The sequence below is a fragment of the Dipteris shenzhenensis genome, chromosome 14 (assembly GCF_047967505.1).
Source record: "Dipteris shenzhenensis isolate YYH24624 ecotype China chromosome 14, Dip_SZ_1.0, whole genome shotgun sequence".
Taxonomy (NCBI): domain Eukaryota; kingdom Viridiplantae; phylum Streptophyta; class Polypodiopsida; order Gleicheniales; family Dipteridaceae; genus Dipteris; species Dipteris shenzhenensis.
Genome location: NC_141609.1, coordinates 33,892,872 through 33,907,521, shown reverse-complemented (window position 1 = coordinate 33,907,521; position 14,650 = coordinate 33,892,872). Strand labels below are relative to the sequence as shown.

The 14,650-nt window shown below is 45.4% G+C and overlaps 1 pseudogene; it reads left to right on the top strand.

The window, feature by feature from the left end:
- The window catches only part of LOC147894513 (protein HEAT STRESS TOLERANT DWD 1-like), a 25,723-nt pseudogene extending 11,540 nt beyond the window's left edge, over window positions 1–14,183 (top strand).
- Window positions 14,184–14,650: the final 467 nt, after the last annotated feature.

Here is a 14,650-nt window from a genome sequence, read left to right as displayed (position 1 = left end):
TCTTTATAGTGTCACATTCACAAAGCTGGTTTAAAATAATTGAAGAAGTGGCACGATCGAAGGGAAGGTTCTAGGAATCCCTTCGCCTTTACTGGCATCCATGGCTTCCCTCCCATCAGAAACTTCCATTTTCCCTCTTCTTGCAGCTTGGATTGGGCATGTGCTCCCATGGAATGCTACATTGAAGGTTGAGCAGCATGAGTTTATTGTGTGTGTGTTAGAGAGAGAGAGAGAGAGAGAGAGAGAGAGAGAGAAAGAGAGAGAGAACGATTTGGGTGGAAAAACTTATGTGCGTGGCATATAGATCCTTTAACCTCAATATGAGGAGGCTCACATACACCTCCTCATTGTAGTCTCCATGAAATGCAGTCTTGATGTCTAGTTTATGCACTTGACAATGATGATGACAAGTAATGCGTGAATCTGGTGCAAATGTCTTCTCAAAATAAATGCCTTGCTTGTGAGCATTTTGCAACAAGTCGTGCTGTGTGGTGATCAACACTATCATCAGCGGTTCTTTTGAGTTTGTATACCCACCTGTCATGAAATTGTACTTCCAAGAAATAAAGAGAGAGATTTTATTTTTGACTCCGGTCAAAGAGAGTTGACTTTGTTCAACCAGAAGAAGTTCCATTTTCCTTTCTTTGGCATTGGTTAATGTGCATCATGGGGATGCTCTCTAGTGACTAGGATTAGTCCAAGAACTAGAATGCATGCATTAGCTAACTTGAAGTGTTGGATATTTGTTTTTTGATTTTGTAGGATCTTGGAGAGTGCAAAAAAGACCCAAGTTTAAGGGGAAAAGCACAAAAAGTAGGTCCCACGGGAGAAAAGCAGATATGGAGTGCCCAACTTTGGGGAGAAAGCACATGGCAAGTAACCTAAAAGATGGCACTATGGGCTAGGAAATCGCCTTTTTGGAGAAGAAAAGCTATTGCTTTTGATGAGTAATTGGCCTATTTTGCTAAAAGCACTCCCCAACTTTTTGGGAAAGCTTAGCTTTTTGGCTGCATGTAAATTAGAGAGCAATCCTATCTTTGCAGGGATGAGAATCCAAGCTGTATCAGCTTCATGCTCCTCCGTGAGCCAGTTGTAAAAGAGTTTTCTATTGCAATAAATCCTTCGAGGACCACAGGGCAGCCCTATAAGAGGGCAGCCCTTATTGTGCTTAGATTTTCTGTGAATTTGAAGCTATGTTTAGTTAGAGAAAGGTTTCACCCACTTGGTGCCTATAGCATGCTTGTCTTTAGGAAAATCACACGACTCCCTATAGCACACTTTGCCTGAAGGCAAATCACACACCTCCCAAGTGTCATTGCAATGAATTGAATCTAATTCTGATTGCATAGCTGCCATCCAATCCTTATTGTCAAAGGCATCTTTGTGACACGATGGTTCCTCATTGCAAGCTGCAAGAATCAAAGCAACCTCCATTATGCATGAATCATGAACCGAATGATTATTCTTGCATGTGACAACAAAAGCCCAATCATGATGAGCAATATCTATTAACCGGACACAATACAAAGCAGATGGAGCCCCACCAAGCTACAGTCCTCTAATCTTACCAAAGCTCTCCTACTATCTGCGTGGCAGTACTAGATCATCCTCCACCTCCTGGATGTAGGCCGAAGGGAAGCCTTGCCTGCTGCATCTCCTGCGTTCATCCGCATATTTCTTCTGCTTGGCTTGGGCATCCTGCATATTCTTTTTTGCCAATTGCAGAAGGGCATCCATCCTTTCCAAGTCATTCCGTGCTAGCTGATTTTTCACAGCCATGCCAGTAATTGAAGAAGGCATCCCGACCTTGCATCCGTACATTGCCTCAAACGGGCTCATGCCAATGGAGAGATGCTTGGTACCATTCAGCAAGATTCAGCAAGTGCCAACCATTTATCCCAAGACTTTTGAGTATCATGACAAAGTGCCTCAAATTTCCCTCCACCTCAAATTTTCCTCCACCCATTTGTTCATCCTTTCTGACTGTCCATCAGTCTCAGGATGGTAAGCAGTGCTAGGTGTGAGTAAAGTACCCACTGCTGTAAATATCTCCTGTCAAAAGTGACCCATAAATTTTGCATCTCTGTCACTGACAATTTCCTGAGGGAAACCATGATGCTTAAAGACATGCTCAATGAATTGCCAAGCAACCTGTGATGCTGAATACCAGGTCTTAGTGGGTTTAAATCGGGCCTGTTTTGTCATCCTATCTACCATAGCAAAATCCCATCCCTTCTCTGTAGAAGGAAATGCTGTGATGAAATCCATTGCTATGTGCGTCCATTTTCCCTCTGGAATGGGTAATGGCTGCAAGAGACCTGCAGGTAATTTGAAGGACAGTAAACTAACCAGTAACCAATCAACGCTGTTACATAAACAATTCAGCAAAAGTATTGGGAGGTAGAGTGCCCCTTCTCAAAAGCAAAGACATAGATTGGCCCCAAACCTTGGCGCTCCTTTCGGTATTTCTTTAATTAAGTGAGAGACCCAGAATTCCAGGCTACATAAAGGATACATCCCTTCTTACAACTGGGGCATTCCACATCCCAGTTGGCATCCACATACCCTGCAAAGCCTTTACTGTTCGCTGCTCTCACCACTCCTGGTAGTTTGTCTCCGTCCCTAGTCCAGGAAGCTTGCACACAGCCCCTGGAACTGTCAGCAGTAACCACACTTGGCCATATAGTTCTCCATAGCCGTTGCCATTGCCATTGCCCGATTAGCCATCTATCTGCTCAAAGCAGAAAGGGAAAGCATACACAAGCTTTCTCCTTTGACCAAGATTGCCATGACCAATAGTCTCTCACCCTATGGGTCGCACATATCCTGATACAATAACTTGTTTCCCAAAAGAGATCTAGCATCACAATACAGCAAACAGTATGGCAGTCACACCTGGACCATCCCTCTCGGGGTTCCAAAGATACTTCCCATTCCAAGCATGGATTTCCGACCCCTGCCTACTCAACAATGAGATTGTACCAAAGATGTGCCGTCTGCCTAGCAATCACTGCCTGCATGTGACCTATCTCCTGGAGAAACCAAAAGCATATTCCCACACGGAGCATGTTACTAGCCAAAGCCAGCAAATAGGATACACAATGAGTACAAACCCACTCGCATTCGGTGCTCTTCCCACACTCCATAGGCATCAATATCACAACACAATAGCTGTCACGGGGATGTGAATTTTGTAAGCAAATAAACTATGACTAAGTTTGTAACCAATCTGGCCATAGGGGACTGGCCTAGAGGAGTAGTGAGCTCCTGAAAGCCCCTAGTGTTAACATCTAACTGGACACACTTGCTAGACCTAACTGTTAGAATCAAGGCATGGCATCACTTTGACCCCGCGGAGGGGTGTGATGGAGCTAGGAAGTTTGCCCCAAGATAGGTTCCGAAGTTTCACGTTGGAAGAGGGGTTAAAAAGGACTAAAAGGTTTGCCCCTAGACAGTACCAATGTTTGTCATTGGTTAGTGGGGTTAGGACCTTTAAAAGTTGCCCCTCGGAAACCAACGCTTCCTTGGTACAGGGGGTTAGGGGCATTAATGTGCCACGTGTCGGGCATGCAGCCATAGTTACCAGCCGAAACGGAAACGGAAGAAACGGAAATAGAAGAAACGGAAGAAACGGAGTTTCCGAGCCCCGCCGAAACGGAAACGGAAGAAACGGCAATATGATACAATTTATGTATAAAATTTTATTTTTTATACATAATATAATTATCAATAGAGTGCAATTTGCAAATCATACATAATACAATTATCTATACTTGAAGCTTCAGCCTTCAAGCATCAATGCATCATTCATACTTCTTGGAGCCAGTGCCTCCTTTATAACTATCTAGGAGGGAGACATGGACCCAATAAGCATCTCTCAGCATTGAGGAGGATGGAGAGGTCACAAGTGAGAAAGGATGGAGAGGTAGAAGGAGGATGGAGAGCTCAGAGGTAAAAGAGGATGGAGAGGTGGAAGGAGCCTGGAGGATCAGAGCCTAGAGGTAGAAGTGAAGGAGGATGGAGAGGTTACAGGTAAGATTAAAGAGAGGATGGAGAGAAGAAGGATGGAGGGATGGAGAGCAGGCTGCCAAGCTGCAGCTTTTGCAGGATGGAGAAGATGGAGCAAAGGATGAAGAGGATGGAGAGAGAAGGATGGAGGTCCGAGGAAAACGGGATGGAGAGTCCAAGAGCAAAGGATGGAGGGATGGAGAGAGCTTAGAGAAGGAGGAGAGAGCAGCAAGGATGCACAGGAGGAGTGCGATCGGCGGGAGGCGGCAAAAATGGAGCCAGGCGGCGAAATCACGACTTTTGGGGTTTAGGGCAAAAACAGGTTTTACGAAACGGCGTTTCTTGAAGAAACGCCGTTTCCGTTTCGCCGTTTCCGTTTCCAGCCACGAAACGGCCGTTTCGTGCAACTATGCATGCAGCCCATCAGCTCCAATTTTAGTATCCTCCTCCTATTAGGGCAGCTGGCGTCTAGTTCTGGAGCCTGTTTTGGATCCTTCTTCTCGTGTTTGCTTCGCCAGACCTTCTACGGGCTGCTGGTTGCTGTCTGGTCGCTGTTTTTCTCTGTTTCTTTGGTCTCCAGCCCTGTTGCATGCAGTCCAAGCCAGGGAGCATCATTTGCAAATCGTTGGAGGCCTTCCTGGCACTGATCTGCTGCTGTGCGGTGGAAATTACAGGCTATACAGACTGTTAGGCAGTCTGTACACGCTGTACGGAATCTGTCCAGGCTGCGGGAACTATGTCGTAACAGACTATACGGACCTTGTTGCAGGCATTCTGTACTCGCACACAGCCCGAGGCTGAGTTTTCTTGCTGCGAAATAGGGTTTCTTACTGTGAATCTCTGTTTTGAGGTCATTGGCGGGGTTTTGGATACCACGAGAACCTGTTCTAGTGTGGGGCAGGGTTTTTTGGTTGCAGCTTGCGTTGTGGGCACGCAATCCCGAAATTCCAGCCCAGTTTCTATTTCTTTTTCACTGTGGGATTTATTTTTAGTTTCTCAATTTGAGATTCTCTACAGGATTCCCTGGGTTTGTTGCCATCACCTAGTTACAGAGGGTGAACCCAAGTTGATACTAGGTTGTTGAGGTCAGAGGATGCCTATGCCTTGCTCTAGCAGTTGGGATGCACAATTTGCCAGTTTGATGCAGTGGGTACCTAGTGTGGGCCAGTGAACAGTGATAGGTGAGCCCTGGTTGTAATTTTGCTGTTACTTTTCACTAAAGAAGAATAAAGAAATATCGCAAGGGGCGCCAAGTGTTTGGGGCCAATCGGTGTCGCCGTGTGATCATTGAGCAGGGGCATTCTAGCCTCACTTGTACTTTCTTTTATGCTATCTGATGTGGTGTGTTTAAATGGATGCTAAGCGGCTGTATTTGATGGTGTAATCAGAGTTAGTTGTGGTTTACCATCCTTCGGGGTTCTAAAGGCCGGTTACAATAGCCCTGCGGGGCTCTGCTCTCACACCCATGTGACCATAGGCATCCATTCACAGTGCAAACGCCTGCATTTAACCTGAGAGCGTTTACTAGCAGCCCACACAAGGCCACACGCTCCCCAAGACAACAAGTGTCCACTAACTCACTGAATACCCAAACAATAAGTGAAAGCATAACTGAGCTGCCCCCGGCGCTCAGAGGCACAAACAATAGCTGCAAGCATACATTGTGATCACCCTGCCAAGCAATTCTCTTGAGAGCACTTGTACTCAGCTCAGGACCATTCCCAACAACCAATACTTGGTCACATAATCCCCCACATTTGCCTCAAGTACCTGCTTGACGACTTCTCTGCTCCACACAAAAAGAAAAGGCATTTATACACAGCCAACATCATCTAGAACTTAGCAAAAGGGAAAGGATCATCAGTTGAAGGACTTCCACAGAACTTGGGCCTCTATGAATTCAGTTAGCTGCTCTTGGTACAGCCAGCCACGGTTGGCTACGGTACAATGACCGTACAAGCATGCTCTATTGACATACGTGCAGCCCGTACATCAGCCACTCGATACCCAGCCTGGCAGACAAACTGTTCAGAATCCATCCATATAGCCAGCAGGTACACTCACCGTACAACCAGCCGTACAATTGTACGTACCCTTGCAGCTACGCTCTCCGGACAACCATGTACGGTAGTCCATGCAGTCATTAATGTGGGCAGCCCACAGTACGTACTGTTTACCCACTCCGTACAGCCGCCTTCAATAACCCCATACGTACATCAGCAGCTGCCATTACCGCTCCATACAATACTGCCAGCCCCCTTCAAGGCTCTTCCGTGCTCACGGCTGCACTAGGCTCCATGAAGGCTTCCGTCCCTTCTCCGGATTCCAGCCCCATGTTCATTTTCGGCGTCAACCTCCATTTTCGTGATTCTGCCCCGTGCTCCTTTTGCCCGTCCAATTTTCTGCCCAAGGCCTTCCTTGGCCTTCCTTTCCAAAAGGGGGCTGCATGGGCTTGCCACGTCGCAGCCCATGCCTTAGTGGGGCCTTTTTAAAAGCCCACCAATGACCAACTTAAAAGCCTAAGGTTCTTTGGGCCCCTCTTGGCCCTAGACCTTTCATTTTCCCCCAAGGCACAAATGCTAGGGGTTCTAGCACATCGAGTAACCCTTGACCTCGCCCCTTGTTTTCCCAGGGTCCTGCCCACATGCAGGCCAACATGCATGTGCTAGAAATCATGCCCTCGTGACAGCATGGCAAGCATTCAGCCACGTATTTAACCACATCTCTCCACATTCCTTCCTAGGTAAAGCTCTACTTGATTCTTTCATATGTTTTAGTGATACCCGCATGTCTAGTCATGGGAGAGGAGTGCATTTCTTGCAAAACCAACTCGCGGTATTTTGAGTCTGGCACTAAATAAATCTCGTCTTACCACATTAGCTCATCATGCAATTTGAAATCCGAATGACCCTGACTAGAAGGCTTCTGCAAATCTGAAAATATGGGAGCTGCCTTAGAATTCTGCATATACTCTTCCTGAATGCCATGATCCACACATGATATATGGTACAGATAGCAGACAATTTGCAAGCCCACATCTTGGACAAGGCATCTGCAACCACATTTTCCTTCCCTTTTCTATACTCAATGTCAAAATCATAGGATTGGACTGCAGCCAGCTGCTTATATGACAAATTTGGTTGGGTGAGGAAGAATTCGAGTGTCCTATGATTTGTTTTCGCCTTAATTTTACTCCCGTATAGATAGTGGTGCCATTTCTTGAAAGCATGCAAGATAGCCAGCATCTCCTCATCATAAACATGCAAATTGAGTTCTTTGGCATCAAACTTCCTGCTTTCGAGGTTATTACCCCGTGTTCCCGCCTCAGAACAGCCCCCAATCCTTTGCCACTGGCATCTGCCTCCACAATGAAAGGACGCAAAAAATCAAGGCATACCAAGACAGATGCATGAGCGAGATAAAATTTCAGGTCTTCAAAGCAACGTTGTGCTTCCTTTGACCACTGAAAAGCATCCTTCTTCAAGAGGCCAGTGAGAGGAGCTGCCCTCTTGGCAAATTTGCGAATAAAGCGCTTGTAGAAGGAAGCAAGACCTAAAAATCCTCTCAACAGGGTGGGATTTTGTGGTTGTGGTCAATCTTTGATGCATTTCACTTTTGGGGGATGCACCCAAATGCTATGTCTACTCACAATATGCCCAAGGTACTCAACCTCCTTTGCCATAAAATTGCATTTGCTAGCTTTTGCATAAAGCTGATGCATCCTCAAAATTTCCAGCACTTGCTTCACATGCTTAATGTGCTCTTGTCTATCCTTGCTGTAAATGAGGATATCATCAAAGAAAACTAGCACGCATCTGAAAAGAAGTGGCTGCAATATCTTGTTCATCAGTGCGTGAAAGGTGGCCGGTGCATTAGTCAACCCAAAAGGCATCATCTTGAATTCATACCAGCCCTATTCTGTGCGGAAGGCCGTTTTGTGCTCATCTCCTTCTTTCATCCTGATTCGATGGTAACGAGACCTCAAATCTATCTTCGTGAAAAACTGAGCACTCTTGAGTTTATCCAACAGGTCATCTATTCTGGGGATTGGAAACCTGTTCTTGATAGTGGCCTTATTTAGATCCCTATAATCAATGCACATGCGGTACGATTTATCCTTCCTCTTCACCAGAAGCATTGGAGATGCAAAAGGAGAGTGCTAAAGGAGAAGTGTTATGAGAGATGAAGTTCTTCTCAAGCAACTCCCGCACCTGTCCAGAGGGCTGAGAAGAGGGCTGACCTCTCTCCCAAGGGTGTGGCCTACCATTTAAACCCAAGCCAGCTCCAGGCATACTCGGTGGTGCGGTGAAAGGAGCACTAACCGGATGCACACCAATGGGTCGGCCCAAAAGAGATGGCTCAGCCTGCATAGATGCAGAAAGCTGTGAGCCAAAAGGTGGCTTTTGGGCAGGTTGGCTCAACTCTTCCAGCCCTATAAATAGGGGGCCTCTAGGCCCTCATTTGGACTCCAAACAGCCCCCACCCAGCCTCTTGTGTGCAGCCTTGAACACCTCTGGAGTTGAACAGCCTCAGCCTTTGGTCTTCATTTTAGCCTATTCGGAAGGTGTATACACATCTATATTTCAGTCATCTCTTAGCGCTCTTAAGAATCTATTACTCCTAGCTTTTCAATCTCTCACTCACGCAATCACCATGCATCCTGGTGGACAGCACAAGTCTCTTCCTTGCCTTGCAGAAGTGTCCGACATTGTCAGTGTGGACAGTATCAAGGTCTCGGTATTGGTTGGCGTTGCCTCTTAGGTCTTTGGGTTTGCAATACATGTGCACAGTTTACTCTTCAGAAGTGCGTTTCCGTGCTCTCTCAAAGAGTATTATTTGTGTTTCTCAGTTCTCCAAATATAAGCAAATTTTTCCTTGTTTGGGGGAGGGGGCCCTCAGTGGATACAGGGACCCAATCGGTTGTTGACTCTATTTTCTATCTATCCCTTATCTCGTTTCTCTCTCTATGGTGCATAATGCTAATTCGTCGCTAAAGGTTTAAAGAAGGTCTTGCTATGATCACACATTCAGGTTAGTGTTGCATGTTACATTGGTATCAGAGGTCCGGTCTGTATCCAGGTTGATTACCGGGAGTGTATGGCTGTGTTGAGATTGGGAAAGTACACATAATCAAGCACCATGGAAAGTTCGTGGAAAGACATCAGATTTGAAGACTATGAAGAGGAGAAAAACAACCAGAATGATACGCTTCTGCCTAGTGCTCAAGAAGTGATGGTGAATCTTCTAGAGCAGAATGGAGTTCTCCCTTTCATCTACAGAGATGGAGTACAGGGCTGCTTGTACAGCTGCATGTGAAGCATTGTGGCTCAGGTGGATCTTGGAGGACATGAATGTGGCCCAAGAAGATGCGACAGTGGTTATGTGTGACAACCAAAGTTGCATAGCGATCGCCAACAACCCCGTGTTTCACGCACGAACAAAGCACATCGAGTTCCACTATCAATTTGTTCGAGGACTCATCGACGAAGAAGTCATAGAGTTGATGTACTGTTCGACCAACGACGACATCTCAGATGTCTTCACGAAGGCGCTTCCTAGGGAGAAGATGGAACACCTCATTCGACGCATGGGGTGTTACAAAAGTCACTGCCCCGCACAGGCAAGCGCACAGGGAGAGGAGTAGGCTCAGCATCTTGGACAACATTTGTTGGCTGTTGTATATGCTCATCTCTTGAGCTTTTGTCTGCCCACTATTGTGGAGGAATATATCTGAGTTTTGCTATCGCTCTCTCCGTCTCTCTGAGTTTTGTATGAGCTAGATCGGGAGTGTGAGGTGTCCTCTATTTCCAACACTGTGGCATCAGTCCTTGTTGCTCTCTGGTCTGTTGCATCAGTGTGTCTCTCCGTCGGCGCATATCAAGCAGGTAGAGCCCAACACAGACCTGATCGTGAAAATGTATCAGCCGTATCAGTCGTGTGAGAGGGCCAAAGCCATGTCCCTCCTGAAAGAGGTAGTGATATCGTCCTCGGATCTCATAGTAGACTGGACAGACACATAGAAAATGCTCCTCCGTCTTGATTTCCCCGATCTGGCATAGTGTGTAAGTTCTCTGCTCTCTGGGTATGCCTGCAGCTGTCCCTGCCTCAATCCACAGTTGATGTGATGGTTTCTCTCCCTGCAAAACACCTAAGGCCTTCAGATGCCTCTGCAATTCCTCTGCTGAATATGATATAAGGACTATGTTACCCGCATATAGCAATATCTGTATCATCAAATCAGCCAGAAGCAATCCCTTGCCTCCTAGTCAACCCAATCTGATAGGCCTCTTGGGGCACGAACTCTCCAAGAGAGAGAGAGAGAGAGAGAGAGAGAGAGAGAGAGTATGCTTGGAAGGCATCACATACCAACTTCATTTTTATGTTGGGAAATACCCCGCTGTACAACTATTTGTCCTCTCATTGAAAGGGCATGCATCTGAGTACCTCTGAGGGGCATGGCTGAGGCTAGGAGAGAACTGATCTCATCATACGATAGGGGCTATGGCTGCTGTAGAATTACTGCTGACTGATCTGCAATTGTCTGGCACTGATGCTGCTGTGGAGACTGTGACTGAGGGGACTGGCTCCCTGGTTGCTGCAAGGTCTCGTCCTGCTGCTACTGGAACTGCTGAGGCTACTGCTGGGACTGCTGGAGCTTCTGTATCCTGACCACTGCTAGTTGCAGCTGCTGGATCTGAGGGAAAGTGTTCCACTTTTATAGGTCTGTGTTGATGTCAGTTGACTTGCCCTGCTAGAGACTGGCCGACCTTGTTCCGGACTGCCCTGACCTGCCATGTGGCGGTCAAGTACTGCTGCTGCCCTCTGTTGCGGTCCTGCCTGGCATACAGCCATGTGGCAGCCTTTGATGGGCTGCTGCCTGCTTTTGCCAACCTGTAACGACATCTGCTGACCTGTTCTGCTCTTCTGCTGCCTGCATTTTCTGACATAAGCCACCATATAGCCAATACCTGCTTCGTACTGCTTGCTGACCTGCCATATGTGCAGTTGTGGGCTGCAGGCTGCAGGGTTGCCATGTACGCAGCCATGCGATGGGCTGCAGATGCCAATAACAGGCTCACACCGCCAATCATAAGGCCTCTTTAATGCCTTCTATCTGTGGAGAGGTGATAAAAGTATGCTGCATGTTATTTGAAGTGTAGCGATCTTTTTTGCTTATGACCTGCACCTATATTTATAAGTGTTACATTTCAATTTTGGTGAAGAAAAGGTTGCTTACATGTTGTTAGCATTAAAGCTTCTAATTTAGGAATAAGCCTGACCCTTTTATTGACATGTCTTGACAAGATTTGATTTTGGTGGTGGATTGACAAATCAGTGGAGTCCAACCGAAGTGGATGTTTTTGCTTCATGTTCCGTGGACAAGACCATAGGTGTCTGGGATGCACGCCGACGGGATCAGGCAGTGATCTCAATCAAGGCGCATGATTCGGATGTCAATGTTATTTCATGGAATAGGTACCCTGTGTTTATTTACACACTCAATATTGAAGAGAGTGAGCTTCCTACATTTGAATCAATGCTGACGACTACATTGCAGTATACTGCCTGTTATACTTGAATATGAAGCCTGAACTTGTGGTGGAATTAGGTTGGCAAGCTGCATGATAGCATCAGGAAGTGATGATGGCACCTTTCGTATTTGGGACCTTCGTGCTTTTAAGGTACTTCCATGCTTATGTCCACTAGCTGTGGTCTTTTTGGTTTCACTGGCTTGATTGCCCACAATCATGACCATCTTATGACAAATCTTTGTAAAACATGTTTTTTGCTTTTAGGGCAATATTGCTCTGTGATTAAATTGATGCTTCCAAAGAAAAGTCGCTTTTGCAATTTATTAGGTGGCAGAAGTGGTTCTCAAGGGCCACGCTGCATGGTCTGGATGCATTTATTTTGGTCATATGCTGAGCTAGCTGCTGCTGACAGCGAATTGTATATGGGAATTAATGGAGACAGAAATAGAATGTCATCCAATACCCACCCTAAGAATTTGCATTAGGGTGGGAAGCTTCCAGCCTATATTTTGTAGGGACTTGTGTGTGCTGTGTCACCATGCATTTTGGTCTTGTTACTGACAAGTTATGGGAACTTATGTGCTCTTCTCAACTCTGCTTATGCAGTTCTTTCTCTGTTCATTCTAACAAGAAACTGATGTTGATGTAAATGGAGATTCTAACTCCTTGTAACTGATTTTGGTAGCAGGATGATTCCTTTGTGGCACATTTCAAGTATCACAAGTCCCCCATTACTTCAATCGAGTGGAGTCCTCATGAAGCTTCCACCATTGGGGTTGCTTCTGCCGACAATCAACTGACGTATGATGCACTCCCTAAAATATCTCTCTCCACAATCCTTTTCTGTACAGGTCATGAGTGCACTGTGGGACTTGTTGTATGCGTCGGTCTACATTTAGTCTCTGAGGTAGAATAGAAGCATAACTTTTCATTTATAAAGTCACGTCACTGATCCACCTCAACAAACAAAGAGTTACAATATGTCCATCTTGTGCAAGCCTGAACTTTTTGGCAACTTAAATGTAGTCATGTTGTGGTTGATAAAAGGAAAGGTAGAATTGGTGTTTCTGCTTATGGATCATGCATTATTGGGCTCTCTTCAATCCCTCTCCTGGAGCAGTTTTTGTATTTATGGTCGTTATTATGAGAATCTTATCTTTCATGCTTGCATAATTTGCCTTCTTAAAGGTCATTCACCCTTGAGAATGATAGATTCTGAGATTTTCAAGGGCAGAAGTGAGCTTATGCTCTTTGTTGGTGAGAAATGTCTCTTTTGAAAACATAGGACAGCTCAAATTTGGATAATAATGGGAACAGAAGATAATGGCTTGCCTTCTAAGAAGGGCAAGGGGAAGGCATAGGTGGGAGGAAAATGACGAAAGGGTGTGGAGAAAAGGTGAAGGCAAACCTTGCACGCTACCAAGACAAAGAAAACCTCCTCATTTTCCTGCCATTACTGGCCTGCCCACAGCACAGATCCCATCTATGCGCATCAGGACCACTGCTACGGGTTCTTGTCTTGTGGAATGTCACTATTTTAGTGGCATCTGGAATGCCATGATCTGAAACCAGACATCTTGCATTTTCAGAGTCTGGGATTTATCTCTCGAGCGGGATGTAGAAGAGGAGGCGGAGTTTCAAGCTCAAGTCAAGCAAAAGGTGCTCCCACCAGAGGATCTTCCACCCCAGCTTTTATTCGTACACCAGGTACTTCCCCTGCTCTGATACTCAGTTTTGAGACTTCTAGAGTGCATGATCTCTGGCATTAGCGTTCTTGCAAATCTTAAGAGCAGTTCTTGTCTTGTCAGTCCTAAATGTGTCAGTGAATATCAGTGGGTATGGTTCATAATAAAGCTGGCTTCTTTCCTTGCAGGGTCAAAAGGATTTGAAAGAGTTGCACTGGCATGCTCAAATTCCAGGTTTGGTTGTTTCAACCGCAGGAGATGGTTTCAATGTGTTGAAGCCATCCAACTTAGAAGGCCTTCTGACATCATGAGGTCTTACTCTTGTTGTTTTTGGAAATTTGAATTGTAACACCATTTTCCTCTACGGAATGCCAGGTTTCAGTGAGCATGATTTTATTCTGAAGATTTCATTGCCCCTGATGATACAATTCGAAATGTTGTTCTGCGCACGGAATAAGCTTTTGCATACTGACAAAGGTGTTTAATTTGAGATAAGGTGTACAGCAGTTTTTACAACCCCCTTTCCTGCTGGCAACATGCATGGAAGTACGTTTTATTCTGAAGATTTCATTGCCCCTGATGATACAATTCGAAATGTTGTTCTGCGCACGGAATAAGCTTTTGCATACTGACAAAGGTGTTTAATTTGAGATAAGGTGTACAGCAGTTTTTACAACCCCCTTTCCTGCTGGCAACATGCATGGAAGTACGTTCTTACCGGCAAGTTTGAGACGTCCTCTTCCCACTCTTGGAAGCTTATAAGATGAATTGAGTTTGGGTTTATGTTATTTCCATCATTTAGTGGAATTTATGGTTTTGGACCTCATGGCTGTGACTTCTGAGGTAGAAGGGTACGCTTTTGACATTCTGTAGTCGCATGAATATGAAATTCCAATGTTTCTCATGTTCACAGAAGTCTAAATTTTGTGGATGTTCATATTATAGTGGGTTGAAAAAAATCAAGCAAACAAAATCTTAATTTATGACTTGCACAATGTCTTCTGGGAGATGTATCTCTTCTACATGTGGCTCAATGCTTGACCATAAATGTGTGAATCTTATTTAGCAAAAAAAATGAAGGACACTACCCTGAGCATGAATTTATTGAACGGTGATCAGCCCTACCATAAAGGGCCAGCATTACAAAAATCTGATTAGAAATAGAAAGGAGCACAGTGTGCAAGACCAATAGTTCAAATGCGATAGCTCTCTACAGGTGTAACATAATCCATTAGAACATCCTTCATCTCACTACTAAGTTTCCTTTGATTTAAGCATCTACATCCTTTTAGATGCACAGCCTGGACAGACCTTCTACAGCAGCAACCGCGAGACCATTCCCGAGTGCTCGCTTCTAAGCTTCAACTTAAGCTAGCATGATCATTGATTCTTGTTAATAACTTCGCCAAATGATCATTGATTCTT